The 27,993-nt window shown below is 42.7% G+C and overlaps 1 pseudogene; it reads right to left on the bottom strand.

The window, feature by feature from the left end:
- Positions 1-59: 59 nt before the first annotated feature.
- Positions 60-27,993, bottom strand: LOC143546315 (alpha-glucosidase-like; annotated as a pseudogene).

Below are 27,993 nucleotides of genomic sequence, written 5' to 3'. Positions count from 1 at the left end.
TTAATAACTGATTCTTGTTCTTCAGCATATACTCCATCTTCAAACTTATCAAGGACACATCAATACTTGATATCAAACTTTAACTCAAACTCTTTCCCTATCAACACAGACAAACCCGAAATCTCAGCCATACCAAACCGTCCACCACCACCACCAACCTTCACTCCACCATGTACTTTCGCCCCCACAGTAGCCAACTCATAACTAGTTGCCCTTGAAGGATTTTTCAACCCGATAAACGTCACCTTTTTGATTACCCACTTTTGACTCAATTCAAACCCACCATTCTCGACCACCGATCTCAACACCGCTCGTTTCCCCACAACTTGGCTAGACAACTTAACCAAAGTCCACTTCCCACTTACTCCACCAAACTCCATCTCCTCACCATCATCCAAAAACACCTCACCCGTGCTATTCTCACCGCCACTAACCACCACCAATATGTGAAACGGGTTCATCCTAGCGGCTTTCGTAGTCATGGCTTCCTTTTGTAAAATCAATATATTCCCTTCACGAATATGAACATTTATATGGTCAGCAGGTGCACTGAGGCTAATGTGAGCCCCCGAGCTGACACTAACCGAACGTGAATAGTTAAACAGATCGAACCAGTTTCCAGATGGGAAGTATGCATCAACCGGAACTGCTCCCGGCTTTAAGACAGGGGACACTAATACGGCTTTTCCTAAAAGAAACTATGTGCTGATATTATAAGTGTTGGTGTCTTGAGGGAATGCGAAGAACAATGGCCGGGCGATTGGAGTCCCCTTTGTATGTGCATTGTACATTAACGTGTACAAGTAGGGAAGCATTTGGTAACACAATCCGAGCACCTTTCGAGATATAGCGGCTACTGAATTCCAAAGGTAAAGTTCTTGGCGCATTGATGATTTATCGGAATGGTCCCGTGCAAAAGGATAGAAAGCCCCTAGCTGAGATTAAAACAGGTGAAATCAACGATACTTACAAACTTTTGGCTTAATAAAAACAGAAGATCATCCTACATATGATATTTGGTAACGAGCCAAAACAAGTCATCTCTAGAACATATCAAAATGATTGGACCAATTTAGGGGTTTGCAAAGGCTAGCTAGTTTGAGCCGGTTTCGGGCTCAAATCAATCAAAAACAGAAAAGTTTAGCTTTTGAGATTTTGAAAATCGTTCAGTTTCGGTGCGGTTTTTACAATGGGTTTGACTCGGTGTGGGTTTCTTCGTTTTATCGGGCTTAATTTTTTGCGTCAAAAAATATTGGTCCAAAATAATGATCAATTGATTATTACACATTAGGGCTTAAAATTTTGGTTTGCACCAATATTAATTCCTATTAAGTTACTTAAAAGTAAAAATAAAAAATTATAATTCATCATTCAATAAGAAAAGTTGAGTTTTTCAGGTCCGATACAGTTATAAAAGTTGGTTTGTTTTTTACAATCCGGTTCAGTTTTTTTTAGTTTTCGTTACATGCAAAACTGAACTGGAAATTCATTTTTTTCTTTTTAAATAACAGAAACCAAACTGCCAGTTTTGTTTTGGTTTTGCTTATTTTGGTTCAGTTATTTTGGTTGATTCGGTTATGGGTTGCGTATTTTGATTGTGTGCACACCCAGGCCAGCCTACCTGGAAACACACATTTATTCTTCTTTTTTCTTAGTTTTATATATAATATTTGTGTTAAATATGATTGAAAAACTATTGTCACAGTTCAAAATCTTAGAGATTTTATACCTGGATCCAACGCTGGCAAAGTTCTTCGACAGTATTTCCACTAAAACCACAAATAACGGACCTACCATTGGAATTCCAAATAACCCAAAGTTCAAGATACTCGGGACAGAATAAGCCAAGTCATCCCACGTGGCAGCATTATCCCCAGTCCAATGTGCCGTATATCTCCCTGACCCCACAAAAGTCGATCTAGAAAGTATGAATGGTCGCTTAGCCATTATATTATGCAACACTTCATTTGTAGCCTCCAAATACCCATACAAATTATGTGCATCATAAGCAGTCACGTTACCATAATGCATAGCACTTGCAGGCACGGTTCTATCATTAATAGACTTTTGATCTCCAACATTGTTACTATTATAAGGAGGGTTATCAAGTGTAGATGATGACAATGGAGGTGATGATATGAAATTTGATGGTTCGTTCATATCAAGCCAAATGCCATCAAATGGTAGCCGATCATGAAACCGTTTGATCTCGTTGCCCTAAAAGACCACTCCTTTCGGATTTAAAAAAATCCGGATAATTAACAATACCTGGCCAGACCTATCCTATGTAAGGTTTACCGTCACGCTTTATGTAAATATCCGCTTGCAATCCTCTTATATAAGTTTCATATGTTTTGTTCACACTAATACCTATTCATAGAAGACGAAAATGAGTATTTAAAAGGAACCATTTTTTTGAAAAAATAAATAAATCATGGTTTTGTATGTGAAAATAATAAGTTAAAGACGGTTACCAGGATCTAATATGAGCACATATTTCTGACCGTTTTGGTGAAGATTATGAACAAATGCTGACATGTTTGTCAATGGGAAGTTGATGGGATCTAATGTGAAATCTTTGAAAGCATCCATGTAGTCTATATCTGTCCACATAACCTCTAATGGGATCTTGGCTTTTGCATAGCCAGCAACAACGTCTTCAGATCATGAACATCTTTGTAACCCCATCTACATTGATGAAACCCTATATACATAAAGAAATAAATATCAACAAGATCATGACCATTTAATCGAAAACATGAATAAAACAAAATTTTACAAATGAACTCACCAAAGGACCAATAAGGCATGGGAGTCGGTCTGCCGATGAGCTGAGTATACTGATCCATGACTAATTCGGGTGACGGTCCAGCAAAAAAATAGAAATCTAGCACACCTCCGATTACTTTATACTTAATACGGTCACCGGTATATACAACATCCATTCCATTGCTATTAAGCAATAGTACACCATGAGTGGTACCCGCCAACACTTTTCCATTAGAATCCGACGATCTAACATCGATATAATACGGATGTGATCCATATAGATTGAGATCAGGATTCGTGCTTGCGATAGCAGCATTCCAAAGGGTGAGGGTTTGATTATGGGTTAGTTTAAACGAACGTTTGGTATGCTCTCCAAGGCCGTAAATGGAGGAGCGGTGAATACGGAGTGAAGATGTTAGTTCGAGATACTGATCCTTGAACACGAGAATAGTGTTGGAGGTGTCGAATAGTATATCGCCAGTAGAGCGACGAGCGACTGTGAAACCGAACTGAGTGGTTGTTTTGGTGGTGGTGTTGTGGAGGGTTAGGATGAGATCGGAGTTTGGATCGGATAGAAAGAGTTTGGGTCGAATATTTGGGTGAGATTTTGGCGGTAAAATGTTGGGTTGTGACTGGCGAGGAAGAGTTTGGGATTTCCCATCTTTGGTGTTTAGTATCAGTGATTCGAACCCTCAATCGATCAGGTGTTTCGAGGCTTTACAATAACATTCAAATACTTATTACATTAATCATCTAAAAAAGCTATATTATTTAGAACAAACAAAAGCAACAAATTGTTCTAAAGATTGATTAAAGAATCTAACCCTTCTAATTTGTTATTGTAAATATTGTATGTTTTCCTTTCTTTGGTTTCATTTAAGCTATGGTTTGTACATGGTAAATGAAGTGAATGAACATGAATATACGAAGTTCTTTCGTTTGATTAACTTTTAACTGAACAATAAATTAAACGTTTGGGTTCTTTGTGTTTTACGCTAATTTATGTTTGGATTTTACAATGATCAAGGGTTATTTTTCTTCTTTCTCGCTGTTCTTTTTACATCTTTTGGAATCAAGGAGAGCTTTTCTTAAATTGTTAAACTGAAAACATATTGCATCTTCATTTAAGGCTTGGTTGGGTTTGCACCACTTAGGGTTCAGTTTTTAGCTTTGGTTTTGGTTTTACGTTGTTTGGATTAGGGTATTCGTGTGCAATGTCACATAGACATATACAATGACATGGTGCTTACAACCTATCGAATTGTGACATCCCTCGATTTCGGGTCAAATTGTATTTATTTTGTATTTGTTTTTATGTTGTAAACCAACCCGATTTATATCCCGAACATTTCAAAAATATAAAATATTGGATTTTATGTTACTAAAACATTCCCACTTGTCTAATTTGAAAAACCCCTTTTACGAATTCGAAAACGGACTTAAAACGCTCAAGATACATCAAAAACGAACTTCCGGACGCGAACCGACGTGCTGACCAGCAGCAGATCAGCAGCAGCCCCATTTTTATTTTTTTGTTGTTTTGTGACTTGTCTTGACCCCTCTTGCATGCAAACCTTGATATCACACCCCATGCTTGACCCTTTCAACCCACCCTATATATACACCCCTATCCCCTTCATTAATCCTTGCTCATTCATCTATTTCTCTTCATATTCTCAAGCATTCAAAGGTGTTCTTCATATTTTTTTTTGCAGTTTGACTTTCCAAAGTCAAACTGACCATAGTCTTACATTATAATCAACTTGTTAACACTTATTTATACTTGAAGATTGTTATACAACATATATATAATAGCACCCTTTGTACCTTCGGTGGGCATTTCTCCTGTCTCGGTCGGTTAAGTGTCCGGCCTATAAGACAAAGCTACATGGAGGACTCGTAGTAGTCCTTGATTATATATATTTTCCGCATCTAACTATCAAACTTGTTATACTTGTTTAACTTCTGCTCATCTTAGTTCTATTTTACATTTTGAGTTCCATGGTTATGGGTTTGTAGAGACTAGCCTCGGTTATTCCGTACATAGCTCCAAACCGGAAGCCGAACTCTTGTTTACTAGTTTGTTTAAATAGTTGTATAAACATGTTTTATGTAAGATTTGAATTTCTATAATCATTTTAATTAGTTCCATGGTTATGGGTTTGTAGAATCTAACCTCGGTCTTATCCCGAAACAAGATCCGAACCGGAAACCGAACTTTCGTTTAAAGACTTTGTTGTTGACTTTTTGTATGTAAAACTTTGGTATTATTATTTATAAATTATTTTACAAGTTCTATGATGTTTGGACATGTGGTAACCATTCTTGGCCATATTCCAAGATAAAAACCGAACCAAACCAAACCAAACTAAACCAAGTTTACTCGCTTAAGACACACAAGTGTGTTTTTAACCATTAAAGCTTATATATTTCTTTGAAAATACTTTATAAACTAATTTTAATTATTTTCACAAAGTACTCGGAATGTTGAATCCAACTTGATCTTATAACAAAGTTTGGACCGATTAAACCGAACATTCGCTTAACGGACGTTGTTAGTTCTAAAACAATAGAACTACATACTTGGTTAAGTCTCTTTAAGATTTATTGAGTTATCTCGTACATTTATTATTTTGGAAAAGTTGACTTTGGGTTTGGTCAAGTCACCAAGACCCGAACCGACCACCCGAACACTCGTTAAAACCCGTTTTAGTATCTATATTATAAAGGGACTTGCTTTCTTGCATTTTTACCCACCTTATTACTTAACATAGGTTGAGTAAAATTAAGGGCTAGATACTTTAACCCGGTTTCGAGCAAACTTACATTTTTAAAGGACTATTATTATAATTTCTTAAATATTTACATTTTAAACCTTAAACTTTAAATTGTTTACATTTCTTATCATTTATTTTCGTTTAAAGACTTCCAAGACAACTTTTCTAATACAAGACTTCTTCTCCTTTAGGTTTCGTTCGTTAAACTCATCGTTTCGGTTAATCTCCAAATCATCAAATCTTTCAAGTTTATTTCTTGAATGTGAGTACTTTCATCCCCCGTTTTCACTCTTTTATATTTTGGGGGTGACATTGCAAACTTATTCAAATCAAAATGATTTATACTTGAGTCTTAAACCACAAACTTTATTGTATACTTTACTTAAACAAATGCTCGATTTGGTGATTATATGCTTATATGCTTGAGTGCTAATGTGTTTACCGCTTTTGGATGGTTGATTCATAAATCCGAGTATATCTAGCATCCCCTTATAGAAATGTGTCGTTAATGTATTCTTATTAACGATTTCATACAAAATCCGAGTATATTTGGCATCCCCTTATAGAAAGGTGTCGTTAATGTATTCTTATTAATGATTTCATTTATCTAAATTGTTGCTATTATTTATTGTTTTGTATACAAGTTGTGGAATTTCATATTATATATCTATTGTTCAAAAACTATGAAATTGCTCACCAATCTTTGTGTTGACAAAATCTATTTGTGCAATGTTACAGGTTTGACTTTAGGTTGACTCGAGGACTTGAAGAAAAAAAAACGTTATCGAGGCTATTAGGATATTAGCAAAACGAACATTATATTATTTACTATGATTTGAATTCGGTTATTGTATGAACAAGTTATGTGACTCTTTGTGTTTTTATGAATTTAAATGAGTTGATTAAATATTGTCACTTAATAGTGTCGTGTGCGATGAACAATCGGTTGCGCCCCAACGTTTCCGTCATGGTCGGGGTGTGACAGATTGGTATCAGAGCTCATCGACTATAAGATAGGTGGTTAGACGTAACGACCTAGTATAGTTTAGGCTTTAGGGTCCTTATACGTGATGCTTATACGTGTTTACCCTACTTGATTGTTTATTGCACTTATTTATTTATAAACTCGATTAAAATTCATTTTTAAATCATAAATGTACACATACACACACTTTTATAGTATTCTAAGGTATCCTTACCTTAAAACGCAAAACATTAGTTTTTTTTATTATGTTTTATGGATCACAAGCTTAACTTGGATTCCGTTGTTTAAAATCTCCTTAAAGATCGGCTCTATAATATTCGTTGCGATGACCGTAGGGACTGAACACTTGGAAACGGCCTTTTGACAAAAAGATTCCAAGAATCGAAGGTGATATACTTACCTGGGAAGGTCGAGTTTAAGTGTCTTTTCTAGGCCAAACGACTTACGTTATATGAGACGACAACTTTAAGTAGTCGAATGCAAGCGTTCCGGTTGCCTCCATATTTTGGTGTTGAAAACATGAAAGCCACGGTGATACGTGGACTAGTGTTTTTGACATCTCGTTGTATCTCCGTTTTATTATTTGTTATTATCGCAATTTGAGTCAACGACATAAAAGACGCGGTGATACGTGCATATGTTCGACTCCATATATATATTACATTTATATACAAATTTTATTGTCGGGATATCAAATCATGGTGGTTCATGTACGTCTGCCCCGACTATATATAAATTTCTATACTTCAAAACCTCTCAATTTTTAAACTCAAAAACTTTGAAACATATACTTATACACATTTTATCATTTGGTTTATGTACAAACTAAAAAAATAAATAAATTAATTAATTAATTAATTAAAAAAAATTCTTACTAACATCTCATCCTCACTAACTCTAGGAATTCACAATCAAAAATCGAAATTTTATTTTATCTTTATACACCCTCATATTTATTTCCAATTACTTCAAACTCATTCTATTTTCTTTATAATTTTTTTTAGAATACCTCCACTACAATGTCAACCACGCAAGAACTCCGACCGGCGTATGGCATCTTTCGTCGTCAAGCAAATGGCCGCTGTGATTCCCGAACTACTAGCGCAACTTCAAGCTACCCAACCTCCTCCCGTTGCACCTTCCATTGTTGTACCCGTTGAACCCAAACCCGCATCCTATTCTTATAAACAATTTACCGGTGCTAACCCAACCAAATTCGTAGGCACGAACTGTGCAACTACCTTGTTGCAATAGCTTGAGAAAATGGAGAGTGTGTTCCGACACAGCGAATGCCCCGAAGCGAAGAAAACTAATTTCGCTTCAAGCACGTTTGAGGAAACTGCTCTTACATGGTGAGTAGTGTTATGCATCTCCAAGGGGCGGAAATTGCCATGGCGCTTCCATGGACTGAACTTAAGGAACTCATGATGAAGAAGTTTTGTCCCAAACACGAGCTCCAAAAGCTTGAAGCCGAATTTTGGGAATTGAAACAAGAAAGTGATGATAATGCCGCTTACTCGCTCTGTTTTCATGAATTGAGCACCCTTGTACCTCATTTGGTTACCCTGCTCGAACGTAAAATCGACAAATACATCGGGGGTTTACCCATGCTAATTCGGGACTCAGTCATGAGTAGCAAACCCGAGAACCTTGAGGATGCAATTACTCTAGCCTGTGCGCTATCGGAGAACGACGTTAAGGCTGGTACCCTAACCATCAAGAAGAAAAGTGATAAAAGCAAAACCGAACCCGCACCCCAAGCCAAAGTTGACCCACCACCTCAAGCCATCAACTACTCAAACTCTTCCCGCCACAACAACAAAAAGAAACCCAAACAAAACCACCGAAACTATGCCGTTACCCAACCGCAACCGCAACAACAACCCCAAACTCCCCCACAAAATCGAAAACCCTATACCGGTACTTTTCCGCTATGCAACAATTGTCAACTTCATCACCCATCTCACTTACCTTGTCGCCATTGCACCATTTGTAACCGTTTTGGCCATCTAAATAACACTTGTTGTTCCGCACAACGTACTCACCCCAACCAACCAAGAACCACTCCACAAAACACCAAAAACCGCTTTGCACCTTACCCACAAAACCCTCCTCAACAACCCCGAGCTTGCTTTAACTGTGGTGACCCAAATCATTTCCGCAACAATTGCCCACGACTCACTTTTGTAACCCAATCCCAAACTGTAACCATACCCTACTATGCCTACCAAGTCCAAACCTACCAACCTCAACTTCCCCAACTCAATGCACCACTCATCCAACCCATGCAAGCCATCCAAGCACCCCCTCCTCCACCACCTCATGCACCTCAAGGAAATCCTGGTAACCAAGGACGATCTTTTATGATGAATGCTAATCAAGCTCAAGTGGCAAACGATGTTGTGAATGGTATGTTTTTAGTGAACGAGCATTTGGCTTCTATATTATTTGATATGGGTGCCGATAGAAGTTTTATTTCATTAAAGTTTGAATCTACTCTTGCCGTACCTCGCACTAAGCTTTCTCGACCCTTTTCTGTCGAAGTCGCCAATGGAAATTCTATCACCATAAACTCGGTCCTTCGTAATTCTTCTCTCACTCTTTGTAAGCGTAAATTCTCCATCGATCTCATTCCGATGCAAATGAGAAGTTTTGATGTCATAGTAGGCATGGACTGGTTATCTTTGCACCGTGCCGAAGTCGTTTGTTATGATAAATTCATTCGGATTCCGCTTTTCAACTGTAAAACTCTCAAGGTCTACAGAAAAATGTTTCCTAAAAGGCTCAATCTCATGTCGTGTTCTCAATCGCAAAAATACTTACGCTAAAAGTATGTTCCGTTCCTAGCCCAAGCGGTGGTAAAAGACCACAAGGAAAGAAAAATCCAAGATATCTCCATTGTTTGTGATTTCCTCGACGTCTTTCCAGATGATGTTACCGGTCTTCCACCCATTCGTCCGGTTGAATTTCGAATCGATCTTATGCCCGGCGCAATGCCCGTGGCCAAGGCTCCTTACCGTTTAGCCCCGTCGGAAATGCAAGAGTTATTAAACCAACTCGAAGAACTTTCCAACAAAGGCTTTATTCGTCCAAGCTCCTCTCCTTGGGGCGCTCCAGTCCTCTTCGTGAAAAAGAAAGATGGCTCGTTTCGCATGTGCATCGATTATCGTGAACTCAATAAACTTACTATCAAAAATCGTTATCCTTTGCCACGAATCGACGACCTCTTTGATCAACTCCAAGGCGCAACGTGTTTCTCCAAAATCGATCTTCGATCGGGATATTATCAGTTGTGTGTTCGCGAAGAAAACAATCCAAAAACCGCATTCCGTACTCGATATGGACATTTCGAATTTTTGGTCATGCCCTTCGGGCTAACCAATGCACCCGCGATATTTATGGATCTCATGAACCGCGTTTGCAAACCGTTTCTAGATAAATTCGTTATTGTCTTTATTGATGACATTCTCATCTTCTCTAAATCCAAAGCCGAGCATGAGCATCACTTGCGTTCCATTCTTGAACTCTTAAGGCAAGAACAACTTTATGCCAAATTCTCCAAATGCGAATTTTGGTTGGAAGAAGTTCAATTTTTGGGACATATCGTAAACGACAAAGGTATTCATGTTGATCCCGCTAAAATTGAGGCCATTAAGAATTGGAAGACTCTATCAACTACCATGGAAATTCGATCCTTCCTCGGTTTGGCCGGATATTATCGGTGTTTCATTCGGAATTTTCCAAGATCTCTTTACCCCTCACCTCCCTAACTCATAAAAGAAAACCATTCGATTGGGGATCCAAACAAGAAGAAGCCTTTCACACTCTCAAGGACATGCTTTGCAATGCTCCCGTTCTAACTCTTCCCGACGGAAACGACGATTTTGTTGTATTTTGCGATGCTTCTCATCAAGGTCTAGGGTGTGTTCTCATGCAACGAGGTCAAGTTATCGCTTAAGCATCAAGGCAACTAAAGGTCAACGAGAAGAACTACACGACTCATGATCTCGAACTGGGTGCTGTTGTTTTCGCTCTCAAAATCTGGAGACACTACCTTTACGGTACCAAATGTGTTGTGTTTACTGATCACAAAAGCCTCCAACATATTTTTGACCAAAAAGATCTCAACATGAGACAACGACGTTGGGCCGAATTACTTAGTGACTACGATTGCGAAATTCGCTACCATCCCGGTAAAGCAAATGTTGTCGCCGATGCCCTTAGTCGAAAGGTTAATGTCAAATCCGTTTTGCTCCTTAGCGTCATTATTCAAACCGATCTTCAAATTCGTATCTTTCAAGCTCAGCGTATCTCCGTTGAAGAAGGCAACATGTATGATGAAATGTCGTGTGGAGCTGAACTGCAACTTGAAACCAAACCCGCTGGTCTTTTGTACTTTCTCAATCGTTTGTGGGTTCCCGATCGCGATAACCTTCGTACTTGTATACTCGACGAAGCTCACAAGTCGCGGTATTCTGTTCATCCCGGTGCGGATAAGATGTACTTCGATCTTCGTGCTACCTTTTGGTGGCCGGGTATGAAAAAGGACGTAGCCTTGTATGTATCTAAATGTCTTACTTGCTCAAAAGTCAAAACCGAACATCAAAGACCTTTTGGTCTACTCGAGCAACCACCGATTCCCGTTTTGAAATGGGAAGACATTGCTATGGACTTTATCACTAAACTACCCAACACCTAAAAAGGAAACGATAGCATTTGGGTGATTATCGATCGTTTAACCAAATCTGCCCATTTCATTCCGATCCGCGAGAAGCATTCTGTCGAGCAGCTTGCTCAAATCTATGTTCGGGAAATTGTGTGCCGACACGGTTTACCATTGACTATCATTTCCGATCGCGATGCTCGTTTTACTTCTCATTTTTGGCGATCTCTTTAAGAAACCTTGGGAACACGTCTCGATCTTAGCACCGCTTATCATCCTCAAACGGACAGACAATCCGAACGTACGATGCAAACACTCGAGGATATGCTACGAGCGTGTGTTCTTGATTTCGGTGGGAATTGGGATTTCCACATCCCTTTCATTGAGTTTTCTTACAATAATAGTTTCCACTCTAGCATTGGCATGGCTCCCTTCGAAGCCCTCTACGGTCGAAAATGTCGTTCCCCGATTTGTTGGAACGAGATCGGTGAAGCTCAAATCACTGGTCCTGAACTGGTTCAAGAAACCACTGACCGTATCGATCAAATCCATAAAAATCTTCTAGCCGCTAGAAGTCGTCAAAAGAGTTACGCCGACAAACGACGGAAACCTATCGAGTTTAATGTTGACGACCTTGTCCTTCTCAAAGTATCTCCTTGGAAGGGGGTAGTTCGTTTTGGAAAGAAGGGAAAACTAGCTCCTCGATTTGTTGGTCCTTTTAAAATTCTCTAACGGGTTGGAAAGGTGGCTTATCGACTCGAATTACCGGAAGAGCTTACCGGTGTTCATCCAACTTTTCATGTTTCGAATCTCAAAAAGTGCTTAGCCAAAGGTAATCTCCATATACATCTCGACGAAGTACATGTCGATGAAACGATGATCATGGTTGAAAGACCCCTATCCCCTTCATTAATCCTTGCTCATTCATCTATTTCTCTTCATATTCTCAAGCATTCAAAGGTGTTCTTCATATTTTTTTTTGCAGTTTGACTTTCCAAAGTCAAACTGACCATAGTCTTACATTATAATCAACTTGTTAACACTTATTTATACTTGAAGATTGTTATACAACATATATATATAATAGCACCCTTTGTACCTTCGGTGGGCATTTCTCCTGTCTCGGTCGGTTAAGTGTCCGGCCTATAAGACAAAGCTACATGGAGGACTCGTAGTAGTCCTTGATTATATATATTTTCCGCATCTAACTATCAAACTTGTTATACTTGTTTAACTTCTGCTCATCTTAGTTCTATTTTACATTTTGAGTTCCATGGTTATGGGTTTGTAGAGACTAGCCTCGGTTATTCCGTACATAGCTCCAAACCGGAAGCCGAACTCTTGTTTACTAGTTTGTTTAAATAGTTGTATAAACATGTTTTATGTAAGATTTGAATTTCTAAAATCATTTTAATTAGTTCCATGGTTATGGGTTTGTAGAATCTAACCTCGGTCTTATCCCGAAACAAGATCCGAACCGGAAACCGAACTTTCGTTTAAAGACTTTGTTGTTGACTTTTTGTATGTAAAACTTTGGTATTATTATTTATAAATTATTTTACAAGTTCTATGATGTTTGGACATGTGGTAACCATTCTTGGCCATATTCCAAGATAAAAACCGAACCAAACCAAACCAAACTAAACCAAGTTTACTCGCTTAAGACACACAAGTGTGTTTTTAACCATTAAAGCTTATATATTTCTTTGAAAATACTTTATAAACTAATTTTAATTATTTTCACAAAGTACTCGGAATGTTGAATCCAACTTGATCTTATAACAAACTTTGGACCGATTAAACCAAACATTCGCTTAACGGACGTTGTTAGTTCTAAAACAATAGAACTACATACTTGGTTAAGTCTCTTTAAGATTTATTGAGTTATCTCGTACATTTATTATTTTGGAAAAGTTGACTTTGGGTTTGGTCAAGTCACCAAGACCCGAACCGACCACCCGAACACTCGTTAAAACCCGTTTTAGTATCTATATTATAAAGGGACTTGCTTTCTTGCATTTTTACCCACCTTATTACTTAACATAGGTTGAGTAAAATAAGGGCTAGATACTTTAACCCGGTTTCGAGCAAACTTACATTTTTAAAGGACTATTATTATAATTTCTTAAATATTTACATTTTAAACCTTAAACTTTAAATTGTTTACATTTCTTATCATTTATTTTCGTTTAAAGACTTCCAAGACAACTTTTCTAATACAAGACTTCTTCTCCTTTAGGTTTCGTTCGTTAAACTCATCGTTTCGGTTAATCTCCAAATCATCAAATCTTTCAAGTTTATTTCTTGAATGTGAGTACTTTCATCCCCCGTTTTCATTCTTTTATATTTTGGGGGTGACATTGCAAACTTATTCAAATCAAAATGATTTATACTTGAGTCTTAAACCACAAACTTTATTGTATACTTTACTTAAACAAATGCTCGATTTGGTGATTATATGCTTATATGCTTGAGTGCTAATGTGTTTACCGCTTTTGGATGGTTGATTCATAAATCCGAGTATATCTAGCATCCCCTTATAGAAAGGTGTCGTTAATGTATTCTTATTAACGATTTCATACAAAATCCGAGTATATTTGGCATTCCCTTATAGAAAGGTGTCGTTAATGTATTCTTATTAACGATTTCATTTATCTAAATTGTTGCTATTATTTATTGTTTTGTATACAAGTTGTGGAATTTCATATTATATATCTATTGTTCAAAAACTATGAAATTGCTCACCAATCTTTGTGTTGACAAAATCTATTTGTGCAATGTTACAGGTTTGACTTTAGATTGACTCGAGGACTTGAAGAAAAAAAAACGTTATCGAGGCTATTAGGATATTAGCAAAACGAACATTATATTATTTACTATGATTTGAATTCGGTTATTGTATGAACAAGTTATGTGACTCTTTGTGTTTTTATGAATTTAAATGAGTTGATTAAATATTGTCACTTAATAGTGTCGTGTGCGATGAACAATCGGTTACGCCCCGACGTTTCCGTCATGGTTGAGGTGTGACACGAATGAACACTTGTTTTGCTAATTCACACAAATTATTACTAGTTTGATTAGTCAATCATTCTTATGAGATAAACGTTAATATGTTCTACGATATCAATTAGTTTGCATACTTTTATCTTATAATTATAACTTGTTATCGTACTTGACCTTTCAACAATCATGATTCATTAGGAAGGAGGGACCGGCCGGTTGGACCAAGAATTTGGCATGCCAGTACCTTTATTTACCTTTTGGTATTTTGTTTAATTATATGATAAATCTTTTCCCTAGCTTAAATGAGAGAAGATTAAACGGAATTATAATTATTAGTTTATTATTTTAGTTTGATTTTCATAATTTTTTAAAAAATTATACTTAAAAAATTAGATTAATTTTTTATTATTATTTTGGAATTTTTTGAAATCGTGAGAAGCATTTGTGAAGAAACACTAAGTGACCCGGTACAGATTATAGATAATCTGGGGGTTAAGTAATGTTTCCCACGAATGAGGTCTAGCTGAGAAGGCTGTTCTTCAGGAGACCTGCAAAACAAACACCGTAAGCTCGTCACTGAGAAGGGGGGGGTTCCTCCTTGTGACCACCCTCCGGCGTGAGAATCAGACCAGGTTGCTCTGAATATAAGTGTATATTAAGAGATTCCTAGATAACTGGATAGCAGATGATCTTACCATTCCAAGATGTTGGAGTATTTATAGCCGAAGGTAGGTTTTCTAGAAGGTACAGCCGGCTGAATAGTATTCCTGTTCAACCAACAGTAGATTACGCACAGGCCATACTGGTTGGTGGGTAGGTTACGGCCAACAGTAACAAAGTCGGCTGCACTATTCCACCAACTGTAGACTATGCACGTCCCACTTACTGTGGATTGTACGCAGGCCATGCTGGTTGGTGAATAGGTTACGGCCAACAGTAACACTATTCCACCAACTGTAGGCTGCGCATGCTCCACAGTAAGGGTTGGTGAGTAGGCAGCGGCTAATAGTGAAACAGTACTAGAGGGTGCTCCTCCTCGCACTGTTGTCTGTGAGCTGTCACCCTGTGATTGGCTCATGGGCTGTTCTGGTCAGATCGTCTGTCCTATCCATACCTTGGTAGGTATGGTACAAAAGATCTTTCAGAATCAGACTGGCTCATTTGGGCGGGATTGTTCCCGCCTTGCTCATTCCTTCACGTGACTGCTGAAGTAGCTAGTGTCTTGTGCGTGTAGCTCTGCTGTCTGCGGGTAGCCTTCCCTGATGGCTTGTATCCGCAACTGCGGGAACAGGCGGGGTACTTCACCATTGGGAGGCTTTCCCTGCGTGTACAGCTTGCGTACTGCGCGTAAGATTCTATGAGCATGGTGGGTCCTGCGGGAGCAGATGGCCTTTGCGCAGACGTACCTGTTCAAGGTGAGTCTTGCGGGACCAACTGGTCTCTGCTGGGACCTACCTCTTCAAGTCCCCCCAGTCCAATGTTCTTCTCACGAATGTTTAATAAAGTGAGGTGAACTTTTGGACTTTAAGCAAGGGGTTTTGAAAAGGGTTTAGTTTTAAGGTTCTCCGTGGGGATTCTTCCCGCGGGTTTCCTAATGTCACTTGCAAAAATTCCCGATTTTTTTGCTTGATCTTTGGGTATGATGCGGGTAGGTATGTAACCTTCTCGCAAGTCAGGAGCGTTGAGTCTCACTTGTGTGGATTCTCCTTGAGGTTTTAGTGGTTTTGAACATAGTGATCAATTATGTTAAACCACCAATTCCATCCTGGAGCCTCAAACAATGTAGTTCTCGACGTTCCCGCTATGCGGGGATGTTATTTCCGTTTCCGCAAGCATTGCCCAGAAGATCCTTCTTTGTTTCAATTCCCTGCGGAGCGCTAGGTACGTGAAGGGTTGACTGAACACTGTACCCGCGCTTGTCTTACGGTTACTTTACTTTCAAGGTGCCTCTGGCATCAATTCCCTGCGGGTGCTAGGTATGTGAAGGGTTTTGCCTTAACACTGTACCCGCACCCGTCTTATAGTTACTTTGTTGCCGGGGTATTCTTGGCTTCAATTCCCTGCGGGTGCAAGGTATGTGAAGGGTTTTGCCTTAACACTGTACCCGCGTCCGTCTTATGGTTACTTGGTTGCCAAGGTAAGGGGTGTTTTCCCGCTTACTTTTGAATCTTTTTGAATTTTGAAATTCAAAAGGTTGGTAAGGATAAGAACAATCCAAACATCTGAAACGTCGTGCGACAGTTTCTTCTGACTGTGTCAGGACGTGCAGGAAGTTATGGTGACGTGACAGAACATGGTCATTCCAGTCGCTTTTTCAGGCGCGTGGGCGTGTTTTTTCGGGCGCGTGGCCGCGAAGTTACTGGCACGTCCTTTCAACAGCTGTTGCCAGCTTGCTTTTTGCCACGTGTCATAGTTTCATTGCACTGTCGATTTCTCTCTCCTCCGCATTAAATTCACCGCATTAATTGCGATTACTATATAAAGGGGAAGAGGGTTATTTGCAATTCACACTTTCACCTCTCTTCTTCTTCTTAGTGATTTCCGGCAAATACTCCCCTTTTTCAGGCAAGCATTTTCCCGAAATCACTCTTCTTTCTGCAAAAATGTCTTCTCATGATGCTGAAGCTGTAGCCGACGATAGGAGTACTGCTGGCAAGTGCCAGTGTGCTCTACCTATCGATCAGTACCAGTACATCGTCAGGAAGTTCATGCTCGAGTCCCTCGAGCCTGAGTTTCCTGAATCTCACCAGACTGTGTACGATGCCCCCAGTGGCAAGATCGGGGTATATGCTGCATTCTTTGTGTATGGAAACCTTAGGTTCCCATTGACAAAGTTTATGTACCGTGTCCTGGAGAGGCACGGGGTGCACCTGACCGAGGTGCATCCGATGGCGATTGCCAAGGTCCGGCACTTCGAGTGGGTGTGCCGGATTCTGGGTATTGAACCCTACGTGGACCGCCTGATGACCTTCTATACTTGGAGGTGCGTCCAAGGGTGGTACACCCTGACAACCCGTATTAAGGGTTTAAAGATCTGCGTGACCGAGCGCAGTCTCCGATCGTGGAAGCGGGAGTTCTTCTACATCTCTGCCCGCGCCATCCCCATTGCTATGAAGTTCAAGAAGGGTCAAGCGCTTCCGAGCCTTCACGCTTCCAGCTACCAGGAGGCGGGATGGTTCGCGAAGATATCCCGGGTCCAATCTCCGGTTTACCGGTTTGCGGAGTCCGGGATGGTGCTGCTGGGGATGAGCCGGGTATGGAAGGATGCGTCTCGGTTTCCTATCCTTCTCGAATACGGTTTGAACTCTATTCCTTATGGTATGTCTTGTCTTTCTTGCTGATATTAGTTTATTTTCTAACTCTTTTCTTTCAGAGGGGAATAATTTGGAGTCGCTCCTGTTCCCGCGGGAAGCTGACAGTCCCGTGCGGGTGGGCACTCGTGCTCTGGACGACAATGAGTTGCCCATCCTGGAGCAAACGGCGGATAGGTTTGTGGAGGTCTATCCGCCGGGCCAAGAGATCCTGAGCCACCGGCGGCCAGGTAAGGAGATATTTTATCCCGAACCCCTCAATGCTGTACCCGCTGTTGGAAATCCTTACATCCTATCTTCTTCTGAGGAATCCGCAGATGGTCCTCCCCTTGTGCGGAAGAAGAAGACTGCTGCCGGCGTGAAGGGGAAGGAGAAGGCCCCCACAGCTGATCCAGTGGTTCTATCTGACACGGAGTCAGATAGTGAAGAGGTGGCGGGGAAGCCCGTTGGTGAGAAGACCACTGCTCCGGAGGCTACGACCGTTACCTCCGGAGAACCAACGAAGACGACGGTGACCGGTACCAAGAGGCCGGCTCCATCGGGTTCCTCCCCGCCCGTCCGTACGTTCAGGGTCAAGAAAACCCGTAAGTATAATCATAATGCCTTTGTAGATTTGTCACTTCGTAATTTTCTTTTAACACTTTGTTTGTGCAGGCGTGGATGTTGACGCAATCCGTGGTGAAATGCAGGGGAGTACCTCCTCGCCAATGACGGTAGGCTCGGTCAGCCTTCCTGAGGCGTCGACCCAGTCGCCTGCGCCTGCATCCGCTGGTCCAGTTGCTCATTCCGTCGAGCCAACTGTTCCGGCCGAGATGACGTCACCGCCGGCCGTGAGTGCGATTTTTACAGCATCCTTCACGGAACCGGCGGTTACTGCTGCTTTTGAGGAGGCGGCGACCGCGGCGGAGACCACGACGGCGACCACGGCGGCTGCCACCATGCCCGCGCCACCGGCACCGACAGCCGGACCATCAGGTACGCGCAGGGCTTCCTGCCGATCTTTGCCACCTTCCCATCTGCCTGACCTGTTGGATGGATTTCCTTTAGGTTCAGGTGATGGGTTTGGCGGATATCGGCCTGTCATTGACCCTACAGGTGCGTAGGGTTCCTTTGTTTTTCCCCTTTTTTTTTATCATCTTTTCCTTACTGTCTTTGTTTCTTTTGCAGTGTCGGATTCCAATGAAGTGTATGTTCCACGATGGAACATACGCCGAGGAACAACCCTTCGTACCCCTGTGGAGTGCGTGGACTGGGCCCGCCACGCTGCTCCTCATGGTGCGTTGGGGGAAGCCATGGCTAGCTACCAGGAGGGTAGGCTAACCAATGAGCTTCGGGTTCTCCAGGCCCGGATGCAGCCGCGCATCGAGCTGCTTTGTCGTGAAAACGACAAGTTGAAAGCAGCTCGCGCCAAAGACGTATCTGAAGCGCGTGCTCTCCGGGAGGAGAACCAACAGCTGGCGGCAGCTGCCGCCGCCAAGGAGAAGGCCTTCAAGGCCCTCGAGGTTGAAGTTCAGGCGCGACTCGAGGCCCGTTCCAAGGCTGCCCAAGCTGTGAATGAACAGCTTCGGCTGGCCAGGGAAACTGCGCGAAACGCAACCGAGAGGGCTGCCCAGGCTGAAGCCGTTGCTGAGCCTCTGCGTTTGGAGAATGAGGAGCTGAAAGGCAAATTAGAGGCTCTCCAACGCGCTCATGATGCCTTGGCAATGGAAGATGCCAAGAAACTCCAGGAAATCCTGGACCAGAGAAGGGTGCTTGACCAAACCGAGCGGAAGCTTAAGGGCGTCGAAGAGGCTGCCGCTAAGGAAGTTTTACTTGCCAACCTTAACAAGAGCGAAGCCGAACGCGCCCATACCGAAGCTCAAGCTGCCCTCCAATGGCTTCTTCGAGAAGCGTTGCCTCAGGTATGTTTAGATTTATCTTCACGCATTTCTTTTGTAAGAAAAGGTTCTAATACTTGTATTTTTTTCTTTGTAGGTTGTGCGTCGGGTCTTTTCAGAGACCTCCTACGATGATGCTATGACCGCAGCCCTCAACGCTTCTCATGATGATGGGGAAAAGGCCGGCTTCATGCTTGGTCTAGGGTTTGTTGAGAAAGGCGTCCCGCCTTCCAACTTCCCTTTGTTCGATGTGGATACCGAAGCCATTTACGACCAAGCATTGAACCAATACGCCGCCTTCCCGCATCCAGTGGTGGAAAAGGTGGATGAAGTAGCTGTTGCTGATGATGGGTTAGCTGTCCTCAAAGCTTTCCTCGAACCACCCCGTTCTTCTGACGGAGCGGGTCCTAGTGGAGGCGGCCCTGAAGCTTGACCCCGAAGATCCCTTTCCATTGCTTAGACTTGTATAGATTCTCTTCTAGGCGGGTAGTAACCCGGCCATTCTTGTAATGTATTATTGAAATATAAATCTTTTTGCGTATAAGATTGTTATTTCCTTCTTTGGATTCCTTGCTTTATAAACTCATGACTTGCATACTTATTTTAAGTTAGCAATTTTCCAAGTGTTCTAGAATAAGTTAACCTTTTGAACGTGGTTGATGATGGGTTAAAGTTTCGCTTCCTCTTTCGTGATTGTGCGGGTAGAACCGTCACTTGCACTTGGTAGGATGGCTAAACTTTAACCTTTATCTGAGCTGCGTGCAGGTTTTCCTCATTTCTAAGTATTTAGGATAAGTTAACCTTTGAACGTGGTTGATAGTGGGTTTAAGTTTCGCTTCCTCCTTCGTGATTGTGCGGGTAGAACCGTCACTTGCACTTGGTAGGATGGCTAAACTTTACCCATACCTGACCTGCGTGTAGGGTTTCCTTTTTTCCTTGTATATATATATATATATATTTTTTTTTAGGATAACCTTTGAACGTGGTAAATGATAGTTTAAAGTTTTGCTTCCTTATTTGTGATTGTGCGGATAAGACCGTCACTTGCACTTACAAGGATGGCTAAACTTTACTTACATCATACCTGCGTGTAGGTTTCCCTTATTTTTGACGTTGTGTTTATGCGGGTTTTGCCGCCTTCCACACGTAACGACTTACTTCTCCCCCTTTGTGTTAAACACCGGTACCAGTGGGGAGTTCATAAGAATAAAGGTAAACACATTATGAAAGGAGAATCATTTCCATTAGAAGTGGCTCTTGGCCTTTTCTTTACAAGTTTTGGAATTGATCTACATATAACATTTGCGTAATTGAGCTCCATTCCATGTTCTTGGGATGGGAGTGCCATCGAGCCTTTCGAGCCGGTATGCGCCCTTTCCCAGAACTTGTTTGATAACATATGGCCCTTCCCAGACTGGGGCCAACTTTCCTGGGCGTTCTTGGTTCGAAGCCTCGTTGTTACGCAGTATGTAGTCTCCTTCCTTGAAGTTGCAGAGTTTTACCCGCGTGTTGTAGTACTTTTGCATTTGTCGTTTGTAATTCTCTTCACGCACTGCGGCTAAGTCTCTGCGTTCCTCGGTTAGCATAAGATCCAACCGTCTTTCCGCATCATTGTCTTCTGGCTGACTCAAGACCCTTGGTGAGGGTAGACCAATTTCGACCGGGACCATGGCTTCCGTGCCATAAGTGAGGCTGAACGGGGTTTCCCCCGTACTAGCCTTCCTTCAGCGTTCTGTTTGCCCAAAGGACGTGCGGAAGCTCGTCCACCCAGCCGGATCTGTGTTTCAAAAGTCTTTTCTTGATGCCTTCGACGATGCTCTTGTTTGCTCTTTCCACCTCACCATTACCTTGCGGGTGTGCCACTGAGGTAAAGGTGTGGGTGATTTGAAGTTCTTTCAGCCACTGTTGTAGCTTCTTGTCAGCAAAGTTGGTGCCGTTATCGCTCACCAAATTCTGTGGAAGTCCAAAACGACAAATTATAAATTCCCAAATAAATTTTTTGATATGCTTTGCGGTTGTTTGGGCTAAAGGTTTTGCTTCTATCTACTTGGTGAAGTAGTCGATGGCTACCACTAGGAACTGAACATTTCCTGCTGCTGTAGGAAATGGGCCTGTCACATCGATGGCCCACTTCTGAAATGGCCACGAAGAAGTGACTGGAACCAGTTCGTTTTTTGGGCGATGCGTGTTAGGTGCGTAAAGCTGGCAAGACCTGCATTTTCTGATGTATGCCAGTGCATCCGTATGCATCCCCGGCCAAAAGTATCCCGCGTTGTTTAGCTTGGCTACAACAGCGCGGGGGCCTGCGTGTACCCCACAGATGCCTTCGTGTACTTCCCTTAGGAGGTAGTCGGCATCTTGGTTGTCCACGCATCTCAAGAGTGGGCCAAGAAAGTTACGTCTGTAAAGGATGTCATTGACGAGTTGATAATTCAGTGCTTTACAGCGTAGTTTTCTTGCCTGTGTTTTTGACTCTGGTAGTATTCCTGCTGCAAGGTAATTTATTATTGGTGTCATCCATGTTTCTGTATTGTTCTGGATGACACAAATTTCCTTGTGCGGGACTGATGGTGCTTCGAGGAGTTCAATGCGGATGTCCTTTCCCAAGTGGGTGAAGGCTAGTGATGCAAGCTTGCTTAACGCATCCGCAGATTTGTTTTCGCTGCGCTTGACGTGTATGACTTTACAATCACTAAAATCACGCATAAGGGTTTTTGCCTGGGCGAGGTACAGGGCCATGGTGTCATTCACAGCCGTGTATGTTCCATTTATTTGGCTGGCCACCAGCATGGAATCCACGTGGGCTTCTAAGTTTTTCACTCCCATCTTACGCGCAATTCTTAAACCGGCCAAGAATGCTTCATATTCGGCTTCGTTATTCGTACTTGGAAAGTCCAGCCGAATAGCGTAAGTATATTCTTGGCCTGCTGGGTTGGTTAATTTTAACCCTGCGCCTGAACCCTCGTTATTGGCTGCTCCATCAGTGTAGAGTCGCCAGACATCATTGACGTCCTGTGCTGTGGAGGGTTGAGCCTCCTCCTGGCACTCTTTTTCCCGCGAAACGGGGACTTCTGCAATAAAATCGGCCAAGACCTGGCCTTTTATGGCTGGTCTTGGTTTGTACTTAATTGCATATTCTCCCAATTCAATTGCCCATTTGGCTAGACGTCCCGATAATTCGGGTTTGCCTAGAACATTTGAGAGTTTGAAGTTGGTGAGAATGGTGATCGGGTGGCCCTGGAAATATCGTCTTAACCTGCGTGAAGCGTGTATAAGTGCTAAGACCAATTTTTCGAGGGTAGAGTACCGGGTTTCTACGTCTGTTAGTATACGGCTAACATAATAGATTGGCATCTGGATGCCCTTTCGTTCTACTAGCAAGACTGCCCCGGTTGCTCTATCTGTTGCGGAAAGGTATAGGATTAACTCCTCTCCTGCTTGTGGTGCTGTAAGCGTTGGGAGTTCGATCAGGCGTGACCGAATCTCCTGAAAAGCTGCTTCCGCTTCTGGTGTCCAGCGGAAGTGCGTTTTCTTCAAGCAGTTTCTCAGTGTTGACACGAAAGGAAACGACTTATCCGCATGGTTTGCCAAGAAGCGATTAAGTGCGACTAGTCGCCCATTCAGTGTCTGAGCCTGTTTGATGGTGGTAGGTGATTCCATTTTAACAATGGCTTCGACCTTTTCAGGGTTCGCTCTAAAGCCATCTTTAGTAACAATGACTCCCAAGAACTTCCCTTCTTCCATCCCAAATGAACACTTGCTCGGGTTGAGCTTCATGTTTATCTTTCGGAGCGTGTTGAAAGTTTCTTCAATGTCTTTCAACATCGCCTCAGGCTCGAGGCTTTTGATGACCAAATCATCCATATAGACTTCCAAGTTTCTCCCGATTTGGGCATGAAACTCTTTGTCCATTAGTCGTTGGTACGTGGACCCTGCATTCTTAAGTCCGAATGGCATCATTTTATAACAAAATGTACCATCGGGCGTCCGAAATGCGGTTCTGTCCTGGTCATCAATGGCCATGTGGATTTGGTGGTACCCCTTATACGCATCCAAGAAGCATTTAAGGCGAAATGGCGCCAACGAATCCACTTTGAGATCAATTTCTGGTAACGGATAACAATCTTTGGGGCATGCTTTGTTCAAATCTTTGAAATCTATGCACATGCGCCATTGTTTGTCATTCTTCGGTACCATTACGGGATTTGCAACCCATGTTTGATATCTACTAACGCGTACGATGCCTGCGTCAAGGAGTTCCTTGACTTGGGTTCTACACGCGTTAGTTTGTTCAGGCCCCATTACCCTGCGCTTTTGTACGATTGGCGTAACAGCCGGATCGCATTTGAGCTTATGCTCCGCCTTACTTCGGGGTACACCAGTCATGTCAGCTGGTGTCCACGCAAAGATGTCAGCGTTTTTCTGCAGTAAGCGCTTGAGTAAGGTGCGGGTGGGATCAACAATTGTTGGTCCAATGGTAACGGCCTGGTCGGGGTATTTGCCATTGAAGGCCCATTTTTCTGGTTCAGTGACGGTTGGTTTAGCCTTCTTCGGTTTGGGTTTAGATGAGACAGATGCAATGCATACCTGGGGAATGCCAGAGATCATTGCTACACCCTCAGCTGTTGGCCATCCCATCATGCCGTGGACTGAAGATACCACGGCGTTGAATCTTGCCATCCCATCTCTTCCGAATAGGATGTCGTATGTGTGGTGTGGCTTTTTCATCACGACAAAATCCACGTCTTCTGTGCGTGAATGATTCCCATCAGTAAGAGTAACGGGGAAAGATAGGATACCCAGGGGTGTTTCTGTACTGCCATCAAACCCTTCCATTGAAGCGTAGACCGTTTCCAAGCGTTCCTTGTCTTCATCATCCAGCTTATCAAAGAACTGCCTGTACATCACTGTCGACGAAGCGCCGTTGTCAGCAAGAGTGCGGGAGGTGATGTAGTGCCCCAGCTGGCTTCTGATGACGATGGGGCCTTCTTTGCTGGGGCCTCCTGGCACTCGCGGGAAGCGCACCTCAGCTTCCTTCCACGCGCATGGTTCTATCACCCGTCTTTTTCTTCCTCTGACCTTGCCATGAACCATGTTGATGCTGATGTCGACGGGCTTTCGTCCGTTACCTCTGTACCGGTTGTCATTCCTTCCTCCCTTCCTGATCGATGCCACGAGATGTGCAAGCCTTCCATCCTTAACAAATGTTTCAATAATATCTTTCAAGGATGTGCACTCTTCAGTACCATGACCCTTTGTCCCGTGGAAATCACAGGATTTGCTTTGATCCGCATTAGGTTTCTGCCGGATCGATGGGGCTTTGGGCCATGGCAATTTTTCCGTGGCAAATATCTCCGTGACGCTCTTTGTGAGTGGCGTCCACCGGTGTTTTCGATTTGAAGGGTGTGTGTTGTCCCTTCCGCCAACAAGAGGGCGAGAGCTGGATGAGGTGTCAAAGTTTACCCTTGACTGCCAAATACCTAGCCTCCTCTTTTTGTTCTGCCGGGCGATCCGGACATTGTTCTCTCTTGTCCTCTGCGTGTAGAGGTGCGTACTCTGGGGAAGGTCACTTCCCAGTTGCTTTTCCGTCTCGGCAAAGCGCTTTGCCGCCGTCATGATGGCATCCCATGTGGATGGCATGCCATCCTTACCCGTCAACGTGCGGATAAGTTCTGGGTATTCGGCGCCTTGGATGAAGGCGGCGCGAACCAGATCCTCACTTATGTTACCGAGACTAAGCTTTTTGGAGTTGAAGCGAGTGATGAAGTCTAGTAAAGATTCATCCTCCTCTCTCACGCAGTTCAGGATCGTCCACTGCTCTTCAGTGTACTTCCTTTGTTGGCTGAAGTGCTGGCTGAACTTGTTCTGAAAGTCCGCCCAGTCATATATGTGGTGGATCGGTAAACGATCGAACCATGCCCTGGCTGCTCCGACCAGAGTCATCTGGAACATGTAGCACCACGTGGGTTTCGTCCAGTTGCTGACGGTAGCCCCCGCAATGAACCTGTTCAGATGGTCGTCTGGGTCGGATAGACCATCATAAGTGCCAATGTTTGACATTTGTTTGGCACTTCTCGGGGCGATTGCCTCCGCAATGTCTCTTGCGAATTTTGACCTTCCTGCATTTGTGGCAGTTGGTCTAAAGGTTTTGGAGAAGTCACGCGGGTTTCTCTCCGCGATTGGTTTAAAAGCTTCCCCAAAATTCCTTTTTGGTTGGACGTCCGTGTCCTTACGCTTCCCTTTCGCCTTATGGCGAGGGTTCGCGTCGGTATCAGACTCCAACTCGTCTTCTGAGTACTCACAGTCACTGCTCATATTGAGGTGTTGGCGAGTACTGGTGAATTCGTCAGCCTGTTGAGCTGAACGCAAGCGTTCATCCAATTCGGCTTGGAATTCTCTTTGCCGTGCTTCGGCCCACGCCTTCACTTGATCTAGTGTTTGGCGAGGGACCTTCGTTCGTTTTTCCAGTTGGGTATCGGTGAACCCCAATGGAATATTTACTCCACTTGCCCCGGCTTGGGTAGTCGGGGTAGTGTTCGTAAGGATTGTATAACCGCCGGTGTTCCCCCCAGTTGCTGGGGTGGTTACCGGGGTTTCTTGGTCAGTTACAGGCCTTTGGACCGGAGTAACGTTAACCATTTCTTCAGAAATTGTGAAAACTAAAATAGTTCTAGCTTTTATGCACGGATGGCGCCAATGAAGAAACACTAAGTGACCCGGTACAGATTATAGATAATCTGGGGGTTAAGTAATGTTTCCCACGAATGAGGTCTAGCTGAGAAGGCTGTTCTTCAGGAGACCTGCAAAACAAACACCGTAAGCTCGTCACTGAGAAGGGGGGGGTTCCTCCTTGTGACCACCCTCCGGCGTGAGAATCAGACCAGGTTGCTCTGAATATAAGTGTATATTAAGAGATTCCTAGATAACTGGATAGCAGATGATCTTACCATTCCAAGATGTTGGAGTATTTATAGCCGAAGGTAGGTTTTCTAGAAGGTACAGCCGGCTGAATAGTATTCCTGTTCAACCAACAGTAGATTACGCACAGGCCATACTGGTTGGTGGGTAGGTTACGGCCAACAGTAACAAAGTCGGCTGCACTATTCCACCAACTGTAGACTATGCACGTCCCACTTACTGTGGATTGTACGCAGGCCATGCTGGTTGGTGAATAGGTTACGGCCAACAGTAACACTATTCCACCAACTGTAGGCTGCGCATGCTCCACAGTAAGGGTTGGTGAGTAGGCAGCGGCTAATAGTGAAACAGTACTAGAGGGTGCTCCTCCTCGCACTGTTGTCTGTGAGCTGTCACCCTGTGATTGGCTCATGGGCTGTTCTGGTCAGATCGTCTGTCCTATCCATACCTTGGTAGGTATGGTACAAAAGATCTTTCAGAATCAGACTGGCTCATTTGGGCGGGATTGTTCCCGCCTTGCTCATTCCTTCACGTGACTGCTGAAGTAGCTAGTGTCTTGTGCGTGTAGCTCTGCTGTCTGCGGGTAGCCTTCCCTGATGGCTTGTATCCGCAACTGCGGGAACAGGCGGGGTACTTCACCATTGGGAGGCTTTCCCTGCGTGTACAGCTTGCGTACTGCGCGTAAGATTCTATGAGCATGGTGGGTCCTGCGGGAGCAGATGGCCTTTGCGCAGACGTACCTGTTCAAGGTGAGTCTTGCGGGACCAACTGGTCTCTGCTGGGACCTACCTCTTCAATTTGCCTTCTATCTTTTGTTCAATTATTGCCGAGAAAACGACATCCATAAGTAAACAAGAGAAAATACTTTTTGCATCTTCTCTCATCTCATCAAGGATAATGTACCTGTCTTGAGGGGTCTTCGATATATATACTTCTATTAAAGTACATAACTATTTAGTAGAGACTTCAATATTTGAGGACTTATATACTTATAGTTTGATAAGAGTATCTAATGTTATAATTTCTTATAGTTTGATGCAAACAAGCAAGAGGCTATCAATCGGGAAAAAGTAAGAAAAAATTAAAGAGAAACTCTTAATTAATTAAATTTTCTGATTCATCAATGTATTCGTGTATTTTGAAAAATTTTGTACATGAAAATACCCGAGTTTAAGTCAATATTATGAAAATCGCATAAACATATATGGTTTTAATGCGTAAAACGGTATAATCGCCCACTATATCCTAGGAAACCAAGTACAAGTGTGTTTACGCGACTATTTTAACTTAAAATTTGTCCCCTAAAACGTGCCTAACAAACATAATAGATCGTTAACTTTCAGCACACTAACATTTTGGATTTCATTACTAAAACGAGAAAAAAAAACTCAAAAGGAGGTAGAGTTTCGAATTTGAAGGACATATACACTTGATTCGTAAAACATATTAAGATTTGAGAAAATCAGAAGTACCTCGCCACGAGCCGGAGTTCACTGATATCGGGTCCAAACAAGGAAGACTTCTTGTTGAGTTGAAGATCGGCGGCCAATGATTTCCCAGATGAACTGAAGCCAACAGATCGGATAGAGCACCCGTGACCAATTGTTTTCGGTTGCTTATTTATATTTGCGATGGTTTTCTGATCAATTGAGAGTAATAGTAATATTATAACTGCCATTGACCACAT

The sequence above is a fragment of the Bidens hawaiensis genome, unplaced genomic scaffold, assembly GCF_021521415.1.
Source record: "Bidens hawaiensis isolate Kalapana, Puna unplaced genomic scaffold, B.hawaiensis_p1.1 tig00000904_1, whole genome shotgun sequence".
NCBI classification, from domain to species: Eukaryota; Viridiplantae; Streptophyta; class Magnoliopsida; order Asterales; family Asteraceae; genus Bidens; species Bidens hawaiensis.
This window is presented reverse-complemented; position numbering and strand designations above follow the sequence as displayed.